This window comes from Choloepus didactylus, chromosome 10 (genome assembly GCF_015220235.1).
Source record: "Choloepus didactylus isolate mChoDid1 chromosome 10, mChoDid1.pri, whole genome shotgun sequence".
Lineage (NCBI taxonomy): Eukaryota > Metazoa > Chordata > Mammalia > Pilosa > Megalonychidae > Choloepus > Choloepus didactylus.
In genome coordinates this window covers 54,919,310-54,933,755 of record NC_051316.1, presented here as the reverse complement: position 1 = coordinate 54,933,755, position 14,446 = coordinate 54,919,310, and the positions used below count along the sequence as shown (strand labels likewise).

Genomic DNA, 14,446 nt, shown 5'->3' with positions numbered 1-14,446 from the left:
CAGAGCAATTTCATCAGATTCTAGTTTGGCACAGATACTGTTGTAGCTGAAACATTCCCATACCAAACAGGTCTGGGCAATTAGGTTCTGTGAATTCAGGATTCCAAAGAATCAGTGGTTTTCCTTCAGCGGCAGCAAAGCCAAGATGCTGCAAGGCCAGAAAGCTGTGTTCTAAGTCGAAGTGACAAGCAAGGCTTTATTATGCCCTTTTTATCCTGTCAGTCCAAATTGACTCATTCAAAAATATGCACATCGGGCTGGAAAATCATAAGCCTATAAGGATCAGACTTACGACTGTACAAGAACTGATTAGCAACTAACTGCTTTGTGAAATTCTAAAAGTGTACTTCCATCAGGAGACTGTCTCTCTTTTCTTTTTGTCTCTTTTTCCAGTAACTTCAATAGGTAAAAATTATAGTAAAGACATCAAATATGGAGACTTATTTTGTTTTTAATATTCAACAAATTTAAATTTCAACCCATCCACAGGTGGCAAAAAACAATAAATTATTGGTGTTTCCCATTAACACTTTTTCTTTGTTGCTTTCCCTGATTAGGATGATCCCTCCAGCATTTATGAAATTATATGTATATAACTGTGCTGGTTTGAATCTATTATGTCACCCAGAAAAGACATGTTCTTTAATGCAATCTTGTGCAGGCAGACTTACTAGTCTTTTGATTAGGTTGGGACCTTTTGATTAGGTTGTTTCCATGGAGATGTGACCCTGCCCCTTCTGGGTGAGTCTTAATTAGATCACAGGAATACTTTAAGAGAGTTCACAGAGAGAAGGACCTCAGAGACTCTGAGAGATACATTTTGGAGAGAACAGCTGACACAGACACAGATGCTTGGAGATGTTGGGAGATGCAGATAGAAGGACATTTGGAGATGCTAAGCTAAGAGATGAAGCCAGAGTTTGCCCTGGAGAAGTTAAGAGAGGACTCCCAGATGCTGAGAGAGAAACACCTTAGGAGAACCAAGAAGAGAGCTGAGAGAAGCTAGAGAGACAGAAGCCCAGAAACATTTTGAAGAAAGCCATTTTTGAAATGCAACCTGAGAGCAAAGGACCAGCTGATGCCAGCTACATGCTTTCCCAGCTGACAGAGGTGTTCAGGACACCATTGACCTTTCTTCAGTGATGGTATCCTCTTGCTGGTGCCTTAGTTTGGACATTTATGTGGCCTTGGAACTGTAAATTTGTAACCTAATAAATCCCCTTTACAAAATCTCTTTTATAAAAGCCAATCCATCTCTGGTATTTTGCATAATGGCAGCTTTAGCAAACTGGAACAATAACATTTTACATCAATTTTTACTCTACATCCAGATGTAATAGCCACAAAACACAAAGCCATTTTTAACTCCCCCCTCCTTTTTTATTTGGAAATTTACTCAAATCCCTAATAGTAAATTTAGCATTTCAGAATTAACATTACAGATGCCAGGGAAGAATCCTGACCACACAGGTTGGGTAGAAGGGGTTCTTATGGTAGCAATGGCAGCAGCTAGGCTGAAGAAACGGCTGGAGTATTTTTCCCTTTTTTTCCCTTTAGTTTGCTTTGCTATAGCCTGGGAATTGATTTAACTTTTTCCCTCTCACTTGGAAGAAAGAGCAAGGAAATTTTTAATATTTTTGGCTCATCCAAAGTTCACCTTTGAGAATTCGGGGCTCGTTCTCCTTCTACATGGAGGAGAGAACAAACCCCAAAATGGAATCACCCGGGCTGCACTTTTTCCCTCTCACTTTAGCTAGCATGGCCAAGAGCAGCCAGGAGACCCAGTGAGCCAGTTCTCCTAGAGTGCAGACAGTAGCTCAGCTGCTGATTCATGCCAGGCCCCAAAGGTCATCACCCTCCATGCCTTCATCCTTACTTTTCCCAAACAATGCTTTTGATACCCATTTCAGTGAGTCAGGTTCAAGGTAGCAAATCCCACTTCTTACACCAACTGTGTCAGAGCCCCCAAGACCACTTTCAGGTTCAATAATTCACGAGGAGGACTCACAGGACCCAGCATATAGTTGTACTCACAGCTAAAACTTCTTACAACATAAGGATACAAAGCAAAATCAACAAAGGGAAAAAGTGAAGGGCGTACAATCTGAAGGAAACCAGGTACATATTTCCAAGAGTTCTCTCCCATTGGAGTAACACAGGATTCTCTTAATTCCCCCTGCAATGAACCGTGATAACACATGTGAAATGTTGTCCACCAGGGAAGCTCGGAGACTCAGTACTAAAGGTTTTTACTGGGGACTAGTAAAATGGGCACACCCTTATCAGTTCTGAGAATAGTGGAAACCCTTCCAAAACTGTAATTCTCAGAAATCAGCAAAGGTCCAACCTTATAAGCAGGATTTCTAAGGCTTTCTAAGGATAAGGAGGTGCAGAACTGCTATGTTAACTTTATTCTACAAAGCCCCATTGGCTTTTAACTGATCTGATACATTCATGAACCCAGGAAGCAGGCCCAGACAGCCTCAGGAACCTCAGTCTACCCAGGTCCTCAAGAAGCCTGAGGTGCTGGCACAGACCCTGCATCTGAGACAGCCATATCTGGGTGATGACTATGTAGCTATGAGACTCCATTAATGCCTGGTGTGGTAGGCTGAATAATGGCCCCCAAATATATTCAAGTCTCAACCACTGGAATCAATGGATGTTAAATTATATGGTAAAAAGGAATTTTTCAGATATGATTAAGTATCTTGGAAGGAAGAGATTCTCCTGGTGTACCAGTTTGTATATATTATGTCCCCCAGAAAAAGCCATGTTCTTTGATGCAATCTTGTGGGGCAGACAGTTAGTGTTGATTAAGTTGGAACGTCTGGATTAGGTTGTTTCCATGGAGATGCACCCCACCTCACTGCACATGATAACTCTGGATAATTTCCATGGAGATGTGACCCTGCCCATTCAGCGTGGGCCTTGATTAGTTTACTAGAGCACTATATAAGCTCAGACAGAAGGAGCGAGCTTGCTACAGGCAAGAGGGACACTTTGAAGAATGCACAGGAGCTGAGAGAGGAACGTCCTGGGAGAAAGCCATTTTAAAACCAAAATTCTGGAACAGACGCCAGCCACATGCCTTCCCAGTTAACAGAGGTTTTCCGGACGCCATTGGCCATCCTCCAGTGAAGGTACCCAACTGTCAATGCATAACCTTGGACACTTTATGGCCTTAAGACTGTAACTGTGTAAAATAAAGTCCCGTTTATAAAAGCCGATCCATTTCTGGTGTTTTGCATTCCAGCAGCATTAGCAAACTGCAACACCTGGATTATCCAGTTGGGCCCTAAATGTAATCACAAGAGTCCTTATAAGAGGAAGGCAGAGGGGGATATGACTACAGAAGAGGAAACAGGACATGTAATGATGGAGCAAGAGACTGGAGTGATGCCAAGAAGAGGGCATAAGCCAAGAAATGAGGAGACCCTTCAAGAACTGGAGAAGGCAAGGAAACTGATTCTCCCCTAGAGTGTCTGAAAGGAAGGCAGCCCTGCTGACAACTTGATTTCTGCCAAGTGAAACCCATTTTTGGCTTTTTGGCCTCCAGAACTGTGACACAATAAATCTGTGATGTTTTAGCCACTGAGTCTGTGGCAATTTGTCACACTAGTGACACTGGAAACTAACACATCCAGTTGACTTCTTTCCTAGATATACCATTCCCATTTAATAAAGCATGCTTGCTGTGCAATACCCACTTTGCTGGGGTTTTCATTTCTGACCCATCCCAGGATAGGCATCTCTGTGTATAACATACCTACTGTTGCTTATTTAGCTTTTCAGTGTTCACCAACACTCAATAACAAGCCAATAATTGCCCCTCAAATGTAATCGACCAGGCAGTGGTTATCAGGCAAATGCCATGTCAAAAACCCCAGGGGGTACTGCTGCCTAGTGGCACATGCTCCAGTCTGAAAAACTGTCAGTCACTGACACTTGTAGCTCAAAAGGGTCATTAGAGCTAACTTGGCCAAATGGGAGGGCAGTCTGAACAGCCTGCTGGACAGTTTCCTTGAACACTCCTGTTTCTATGAGCTCCTCAGTCAGTATAGTAATCCCCTCACCCCTTTGTCCTCCTTCCCCTGACATCTTATGCTGCTGCACTGGCTGAGCTAAAGGATCCGTGGATCTAGTTGTGTACTCATTCCACTATCACTGTTTTAATCATGGCATTTCCCCACTGGAAACATCTCTTATGATCAAGAGAAATATTACACATACGCAACATCTATTGCCACATTTATTCCCACAACACATTCAGCAGAATCAGTTATAACAGCTGGGTTCACACAAGGTTCAAGGGCCACAATGGTGTGGCCTCTTTAACATAGACAAGCAGGTCAACTTTTGGCAGGAGTTACAAGGCTGGCAAGCCATGGTGGCATCGTAAGAAACATAGAGTCCTTTACTTTGTAAGAGCTATGAGTTTTTTCTTTGACTGCCAGAGAGTTTCAGCATGGGGAATCCACCCACATAGTCCCCCAACTTTACGAGGCAAGCAGGTCCCTGAATTTTGCCAGGATTTATCAGTCACTCCTGCTAATACCATCAGAGCCATTGAAATATAAACCTCTGATTTGCCAACCAACAGGCATATTTATCCAGTAAAAACTGGAGACATGAAGGGAATTTTCTCTAACACTTTATAAGCCTTCATAGTACAAGCAAGAAACACACCAATTAAAATTATACATTTTCATATCAGTATATTGAATTGGCTCAGAGCCCTCACTAAAAAAAGTTATTTTAATTTTTTTCTCTTTACTGCAAGTTTTGCCCGAATTCTATCAAGTGAATTCAGATGCTTGTTAGGAAAACATAGACAAAGGTGTTTAGTACAGATACCTCAGGGGTTACAACAACAGCTGTCCAGACACCATCTTATCTCTTCAGGGAGTACAGAGCAATGCCAAGGAGACCAGCCAGTAGGGTTGGCTGAAGCAGAGAAGAATTTTCTTTCCTTAAAGCAGCTGAGGTCAGGATAAGAAGGAGGGAAAAGATCAGAGGGCATGGAGGAAGCAGCTCTGCACCAGTAAGCACAGGTTTGCACTTACTTTCAGATTTAAGTGGCTGGCTGCTCAACCTCAACGTATACTTTTAATAATTAAGATACCATTCAGGCAGCTGGCTTCAATCACACCTCTTGCCACTAAGATTCCAAACATTCACTAACAGGTAGCACAGGCTATCAGATCCCAGGGAGTCTCTTCATATCCCCTAAACAGGCCCACACAGCTACTTAACTGGTCCATGATTCAGGGAAGAACATGCACTACCAGATCCCAGGGAGTCTTAATATATCCCTAAAACTGGTCCACACAGCTGTCTTTCTTCCAAAAGGGCATCATGACCTTACCGATCCCAGGTTGGGTGCCAAATTTATCAAGTTAAGACTTCAGATTTGTCTAATAAAGAAACGACATGTAAGGTCATCAGGTACTGGTATGGAGCAGTTTCCTTACACCTGCAAAAACAAATCTAAAATTTCAACTTTATTCAAACATTATTTTTAGTATGATGACAACATCAACTGGGCAGAAAGGGGTCTGGAGGCATGTTTAAAACAACACTCACCACGGATCTTCTTCACTTCTGGAGGCCCCAGGGCAGCCAATATTGTGTCGTCAAATACATTCTCCAGGCTTTCTGTGTGAGTGCAGAACATTTCACATATTTGACAACCTTCAGACAAACTTTTCAGAGTCCCTGGAGTGATGGGCTTCTGTTTGTTCTTGGCAAATTTCTCAATAGTAAAGAGTCATTTCTGAGATTAGTTTTGGCCCCAACAGACAAAAAAGTAGTCTTTGGACAGTAATGAGTTATCTCAGGAACCCAGTTTTCTTTCACATTTTCAAATGAGAACTGAAGACCACTAAAAAATAGACAAGAGATACATCCATTTTGTCTTGACCTTCTTGCCCTACAGTATCAAAAATTCCAATAGTGTACAGTTCTCAACAATCGTAATGTCAAAAACCCTTGGTACACATTCAAATATAAATTTGTTTGCTGTGTAGGATATTGAGACATCTTCCCAACAGCTTCATCATGCACAACACCCACTTGTCTGCATTGCTGAAATATTTTTTTAATCCACTTTAATTTTTTTTATTTGATTTCAATCTCAGCTTCTCCACCCTACTTAAGGACCTACTTATTTTTATCAGCCTGAAGTTTGGCCTAGCAAAAAAAAAAGGAAGTGTGGAAGAAAATGTTTAGCCCAAAGAATTGAAGAGGTGGTCTGAACTGATCAGGTGGTAATGGTGGGGGTAAGATCACCTTCTTGTAAGCACCACAGGAAGAAACCTACATAGCAGGAGGGGTGAAGGTCAGCCAGCAGTACACTCCACAAGACTGAAAGTCACGACAGAAATGGCGGACACAGGCAGAAACTGACCCACAGGCTCACGCCTTTCCTGGCGCCACAAGAATCGATATGGAAGGAACAATATTTGGAAACTGTCCCGAGAGCACGTTCCTCAGGAACCTCACCTCAATAGCGATTTCCAGGGCGGACAGGTCAGGAACCTGGCTAAAAAAATGAGAGGGCCATCAGTAGTGTGCAGGCAATGAGGGTGTCAACCGCCAGATTGCTCTTCAGTTACACAAACAGTCCTCGGGGCGCGAACGGTCGCTGTACATCACACAACTCGCTCGAGGGGCGTGAAGGTTACACAAAAGCAGGTCACAGGAACGTCATCCGACAGCGTGAGCGTGCAGGAGCCTAGACACTTGAACCTCCATGGTTTAGAGAGTCCAGGCACGTTCCTCCCTCCAATTTCATCCTCCACGCTGTACTAAGCACCTTATAGCAATTTCCAGCTCCCTAAGGCTTGAGAAGTCCTTGCCCTCACATGACGGGGAAGACAGGTGAGCAGAAGCTAGGAACCGATCACGTAAACTAGAGCGCGGGCCGCGCCACTTGGCTTTAGCTTAGACCTGAGTTCACGCGCCGAGATTGGCCTATGGGAGCCCGGCAGAGCGGTGACGTCAGAGGCGGCGTGTGGGCGGGGCCGCGGTGTCCCGATCTTGAGCTCAGCGCCTTCTACCGAGCAGTTTCGGTCTCTGCCCTCTGACCTTCTTGAAATGGGAGGACATAAGTAGTGCTGTTACATTAATTGGGTATGTGCTGCAAGGGCCGGGTTCGTAGGGCGAATCTGCCCTGATTTTGAGGCACACACACGGTACTGCGGAGCACATCCCCTAAATGAGTCCTCAGTGGGAAGCCGGAGCAGGAAATTTGTGAGGAACACAGAGACTGGACCCACTTCTGCCTAAGTTTGCGTGACTAGAAGTGTGGGTGCCACCCGAGCCCGGAAGATTTACCAAAGCCAGCTTGCTGCAGCCTACTGTAACTATTAAGATCCACTCTTCCACGGTGTTCAAAAGACTCTGAGACCTTAATCATTTGGACTGCCAGAATCTGGTAGCTCAGTTCAGCAGAGCTGAAACATTTTGCACTGATGGGGCTTTGGCCTACCGTCTTTCATTCCAAAAATGATATTGGTTGATTCTGTATACCAATCAATGGATTTGGGCCGAGATTAATTGCCTTGTTGGTTTTTTGTTTGTTTGTTTGTTTAATTCATTTTATTGAGATAATTCACATACCATGCAGTCATACAAAACAAAGCGTACATTCAGTTGTTTACAGTGCCATTATATAATTGTGCATTCATCACCAAAATCAACCTTTGACATTTTCATTACCACACACACAAAAATAACAAGAATAAAAATTTAAGTGAAAAAGAACAAGTCACGTAAAAAAAGAACATTGGGTGCCTTATTTTTTCTTTTTTTTCTTCCCCCATTTTTCTACTCATCCATCCATAAACTAGACAAAGGGGAGTGTGGTCCATATGGCTTTCCCAATCACACTGTCACCCCTCATAAGCTACATTTTTATATAGTCATCTTCAATAATGGGTTCTGGGTTGTAGTTTGATAGTTTCAGGTATTTACTGCTAGCTATTCCAATTCATTAGAACCTAAAAAGGGTTGTCTGTATTGTGAGTAAGAGTGCCCACCAGAGTGACCTCTCAGCTCCTTTTGGAATCTCTCTGCTACTGAAGCCCACCTCATTTCCTTTCACATCCCCCTTTTGGTCAAGAATTGCCTCGTTTTTGTTTAAAATCATGTTACACCTTGATTGGTGTTCAAAGAACAAACTGGGTTTTGTTGATTTTATTTTCTTTTTAATTTTCTATTTCATTTATCTCCACTTTAATCTTTGTTATTTTCTACTTTCTGCTCACTTTGAGTTTACTTTGCTTTTCTTTTTCTAGTTCTTTCAGTTTTGAGGTTAGGCTTCTAATTCGAAGTCTTTCTTCTTTAAAGCGTTTAGAGCTATAGATTTCTGTGCCAGTTTGAATATATTGTGTCCCCCAAACGCCATTATCTTTGATGTAATCTTGTGTGGGCAGAGGTTATCAGTGTTGATTAGATTGTAATTCTTTGAGTGTTTCTGTGGAGATGCGCCCCACCCAGCTGTGGGTGATGACTCTGATTGGATAATTTAATGGAGTTGTTGCTCCGCCCATTTGGGGTGGGTCTAAGTTGAGTCGCTGGAGCCATACAAATGAGCTGACAGACAGAGGGAACTCAGTGCAGCTGAGAGTGACATTTTGAAGAGGAGCTACAGCCAAGAGGGACACTTTGAAGAAAGCACAGGAGCTGCAGATGACAGACAGTTTGAAAACAGCTGTTGAAAGCAGACTCTTGCTCCGGAGAAGCTGAGAGAGGACGAATATCCCAAGTGCAACTAAGAGTGACATTTTTGAGGAACTGCAGCCCAGAGAGGAACATCCTGGGAGAAAACCATTTTGAAACCAGAACTTTGGAGCAGGCGCCAGCCATGTGCCTTCCCAGCTAACAGAGGTTTTCCAGACACCATTGGCCATCCTCCAGTGAAGTTACCCGATTGCTGATGTGTTACCTTGGACACTTTATGGCCTTAAGACTGTAACTGTGTAACCAAATAAACCCGCTTTCATAAAAGCCAAGCCATTTCCAGTGTTTTGCATTCCAGCAGCATTAGCAAACTAGAACATTTTTCCTCTTAGCACTGCCTTTACTACATCCCATAAGTTTTGTTATGTTGTATTTTCATTTTCATTTGCCTCAAGGTATTTCCTAACTTTGCTTCTGATTTCCTTCTTAACCCACTGGTTGTTTAAGAGTATGTTGTTTAATTTCTACATACCTGTGAATATTCCCTCTCTCTCTGTTATTGATTTCTACCTTCATTCTGTTGTGGTCAGAGAATATAGATTGTATAATTTCAAGTTTTTTGAGACTTGTTTTGTGGTCTATCCTGTGCAATGATCCATGTACACTTGAGAAGAATGTATAGTCTGTTTTCATTGGCTGCAGTGTTCTATATATGTCTGTTAAGTCTAATTGGTTTAGGGTATCATTCAAATCCTGTACTTCCTTATTGATCATCTGTTGAGATGTCCTATCCCTTATTGAGAGTGGTGGGTTAAAGTCTCCTACTATTAATGTAGAACCATCAATTTCTCCTTTCAAATCTGTCAGTATTTGCTTCATATATTTTGGTGCTCTGCTGTTAGGTGCATATATATTTATAGTTGTTACATCTTCCTGTTGCATTGTCCCCGTTATCAGTATGTGATGAGCATCTTTGTCCCTCATAACTGTTTTGGACTGAAAGTCTATTCTATCTGATATTAATATAGCTACCCCAGGTCTCTTTTGGTTGCTACTTTTAATGGTATATTTTCTCCCATCCTTTCACCCTCAATCTACTTGTATCTTTGACTTTAAAGTCAGTCTTTTGAAAATAGCATATAGTTGGGTCATGCTGTTTTATTCATTCTGCCAATCTCTGTCTTTTGACTGTAGAGTTTGATCCATTTACATTTAAAGTTACTACTGATAATACAGATCTTTCTTTTGCCATTTTGCCATTTAATCTTATACCTGTTTTGTCCCTTACTTCTGTTAAAGCCTACTTGTATATTTATTTGCTTTTTTTGTGTTGTACCACATTGAGTGCCTTCTCGCTTCTATCTGCATATATTATTCACCTATTTTCCTTGTGGTTACCATGGAGTTAACATCATAAATATATAATAATCATATTTGTTTGGATACCAACCTAACTTCAATAGCATGCACATGTACTTGTCCTATATTCCTCCCCCCCCCATTTTTTTGTACTTGTTACCAGTTATATCTTTGTACACTGTATGTCCTAAAACATAAATTTATCATTACTTTTTTGCATTTGCATTTTAGCACCTGTAGGAAGAAGTGAAGTTACATATCAAGCAATACAATACCATAATACTGGCATTTATAATTCTCAACTATCTAATTATCTTAACTGCAGGTCTTTATTTCTTTATGCTCATTTGAATCACCATCTCATGTCATTTCATTTCAGTCTAAAAAACTCCCTTTAGCATTGCTTGTAGGTCTGGTCTACTGCTGATGAACTCCCTCAGCTTTTGTTTATCTGAGAAGGTCTTAATCTCACCCTCATTTTGAAAGAAAGTCTCACCAGATATAAAATTCTTGGCTAATAGTTGTTTTTCTTCAAGTATTTCAAGTATTTCAAGTATTTCAAGTATTTCAAGCCACTGCCTTCTTCCATGGTTTCTGATGAGAAATCAGCACTCAGTCTAATTGGGACTCCCTTTTGTCTTAGTATGCTAATGCTGGAGAATGCAAAACACCAGAGATGGATAGGCTTTTATAAAATGGGGGTTTATTTCACTACACAGTTACAGTCTTAAGGCCACAAAACGTCCAAGGTAACACATCAGTAATCGGGTACCTTCACTGGAGATGGCCAATGGTGTCCAGAAAACCTCTGTTAGCTGGGAAGGCACATGGATGGCGTCTGCTCCAAAGTTCTGGTTTCAAAATGGCTTTCTCCTGGGATGTTCCTCTCTAGCAAGCTTGCTCCTCTTAAAAACGTCACTCATAGCTGCACTCCGTTCCGTCTCTTTGAGTCAGCATGTTTTATATGGCTCCACTGATCAAGGCCCACCCTGAATGGGTGGGGTCACACCTCCATGGGAGTATCCCACCAAAGTCACCACCCACAGCTGGGTGGGGCACATTCCAAGCAAATCTAACCAGCACCAAAACGTCTGTCCCACAAGACCACAAAGATAATGGCATTTGGGGGACACAATACATTCAAACCGGCACAAACACATTGCTTTTCTCTTGCAGCTTTCAGAACTCTCTCCTTGTCCTTTGCATTTAATAGTGTAGTCAATCTATGATGGGGTGTATTTTTCTTTATGTTTATCCTCTTTGGTGTTCTCTGGGTTTCTTGGATGTGCATAAACACGTTTTTTGCTAAATTTGGGAAGCTCTCCGTCATTATTTCCTTGACTATTCCTTCTGCCCCTTTCTCCCTTTCTTCTCTTTCTGAGAATCCCATAATGCATATATTTGTTTGCTTAATCATGTCCCATAGCTGTCTTAGGCTATTTTTGCTTTTAATATTTCTTTTTTCTTTCTGCTCCTCAGCCTGACTCATTTCAAGTGTCTTGTCTTCAAGTTCACTGATTCTTTCTTCTGCCAGTTTCAATATGCTCATGAAATCCTCCTGGGCATTTTTTTCATTTCTGTTATTGTGGTTTTCAACTCCAGTATTTCTGTTTGGTTCCTTTTTAAAAGTTCTTTCTCTTTTGTTAGACTCTCATATTGTTCATTCATTGTTTTCCTGATATCTTTTAGTTCTTTCCATGTACTTTCCTTCATCAGCTTGAGCATTTTTTTTTTTACTTTTCTAATTTGTGAATTTAGGAAGTTTTCAACATATCAAAATAATATGAAAATATGTATCACCTGACAATATTACAATAGTAGGAAATAACAAAGTAAACAGGGCAGGTTGGAAGCAGAATGTGAAGCAGACAAGTACCTTGGACACCTACAGCCTCTCCTCCATGTGTCCCTTCTCTCCCTCTGTAACTTACCCTCTTTGGGTAGTACTCCCTCTCTCAGATATCCAAGGTCTTGTGCTCTTCCTCTTAAAACATGCTCTCCAGGAAAAAAAAAAAAAAGGTGAAATTCACATGCACTGAAGTAAACATGACTAGTAACCTGAAGTATTACTCTTATACAACTTTAAACTTAAAGGACTAGCAAGAGAGGAAATTTCAGCATCAGCTAACGGGTAGAGAACGATTTCATTGGTGCCTTTCGAAATTTCACTTTAAATACAGTCACTTATTCAGTCTACAGATTAGATCAGTGCCTAAGACATGAAAATATACATAAAGTAAACCTACCAATTAAGATTTCAACTGTAAGATTTTAATTTTATAGCTCAATTATTTTCAGCAGTGACACTTCAACAATAAAACTATCTTCAAATTAGAAATCATATCTTATTACCAATAATAGTATCCCTGTGCTTTATCAGAGAAAGTCACTAAAGGAAAAAAGTGTGTGAGGCAAAACCCATGCGCCAAAGCCAAAAAGGCCCTGAAATAAATTGGGAAGGGGCTGTTCTAGCAAAGGTGTTTAAAAAACTGGTATTTTCTTAAAATCTTATTAAAAGTTTCAATTTTAGTAACTGAAATCATGCAAACTTGATGCTTCCGTAAGTGTACCTGGTTAATTCTCTGAATATGTTTATTCATTAGGAAGCACTATGAAGAGTGATAAGGTATGAGAGGAAAAAAATCATGTGTAGCACAGTTTGAAAACCATCAGAAGTTACTAAACTTCCTCAATCTTAATTCAAAAAAATCTGCATTCACTCTAACAAATAATTTTCTGAAATTTAACCCCTTGAATTATGCTGCAAATAGAAAACTTTGTTAATGCACTTTTATCAAAATGCTAGTACTTCTACCTTCATATGTATGATATTGAAAAAAATTAAAACATAACAAAGATAAATCAATAGAAAATAATGTTTCTGAGCTATTACTAACAATCTAGTGTGGAATGAACCCAAATTACACTCACAAAATGGCTATGTTCACATATTATGGCAAACCCCAAAAGCCATTCACACCTTCCTTCTCTCTTTCTCTTTTCTCCTACAGAGGCTAGGCAGAAAAAAAAAAGTACTTGATTTCAAATACTTGCAACTAAGGATAGTCATACAACATAGATTTGGCCAGGGAGGGCTATCCTTCCCAAATAAAAAGGTAAAGACTTGCTAGCAGAAAGTCCCTCTGCCTCTTTCTCCTTTTTCCTCCCTGAATGTGGATGAAAGGTCCAGAAAGGGTACAGTCTCCTTCACCACAAGACAATAAACATGAACACAAAGGTCCCCATGGCAGACGATGTGGAAAGGTGAAAGGAGACAGGGTCCCTGAGTCGCCTGATTAGGTCTGGTCTGCCCATCTCTGGACTTCTTTCTGCTTAAGAGACATGAAAGCTATCAGCTGTAGTTTCTCAGTAGGGTTTTCTGTTAGCGCAGCTGACCGTAGTTGTAACAGATACAAATACAAAACATTTTCATATAAAAATCGGAATTAAGAGTTAGGCAGAGGCAGACAAAGTTGCACTCTGCACAGTGGGTGGCACAGGTGGCCGGGACGTCCAGGATGGCCAGGGTGGTCCTAGTGACCCCGGCCACCTTGGCGTCCCTGGAGTCCTCCTTGGCAGCCTAGAGGGTCCTGATGGCCCTGACAACCCTGGCGTTGGGGAGAAGCGAGGGCTGCAGCCAGCGGCACTCCCCCGGTCGAGAGAGCACCGCATGCACTGGGACCAGTTGGAGACGCAGCACCAGCGGCTAGAGGTGCTGGAAGCCGACTGCTCCAGTTCACCCTCATCATGCCTTTCCCATCCCCCATGGAGGCAGAGATCACCTGCTGGTTACTGACCCCAAATGGCCAACTCCAAGGGCCAGTTCAGAAGGAACTCAATGTGACCAGCACCATCCTGGCTGTCCGACTGACTGCTGAAGACCCTGGCCAACTCTGAATCTCCAACACCTCCTGTCTTCACCAGCTCTACCTGGTGGCAGGCACCATGCAGCTCTTTATACCCCCATATTTTTGTGAAACCCCAGGCAGGTAAAGGGAGCTGAGGCCTAATATTGTGTCCACTCCTAGGCATCCTTCCCTATGGCATAGATTTCTAGAGTAGTTGCCACTTTATTGTTGGGGCCTGAGATTTTGCCTGTACTGGGTCCCTGGGCGCTCAGGGTCCACTTGCTTTGTTTGGTGCTTAAATGTCTGTTACTGCAGAAAATAAAAACCTCCTACTAAAAAAAAAAAAAAAGAGTTAGGCAGAAATCTTCACCAACCCCTCAAATATCCTGAGAGTGATAAATAACACATAACCAATACACAAAAGAGGGGGTGGTGGTGGTTTATTATGCTTCTATGGAAAAGCAATAGAGATCTGAAATTCCAGATTCCAATGCCAAATGAAAGTAAGATAAGCCTGGGGGAAGAAGAAGGGCATGAATGCAATACCAGACAAA

The 14,446-nt window shown here is 41.7% G+C and overlaps 1 pseudogene; it reads right to left on the bottom strand.

The window, feature by feature from the left end:
- The window catches only part of LOC119545199, a 41,453-nt pseudogene extending 29,506 nt beyond the window's left edge, over nucleotides 1–11,947 (bottom strand).
- Between the last annotated feature and the right edge of the window lie 2,499 nt (nucleotides 11,948–14,446).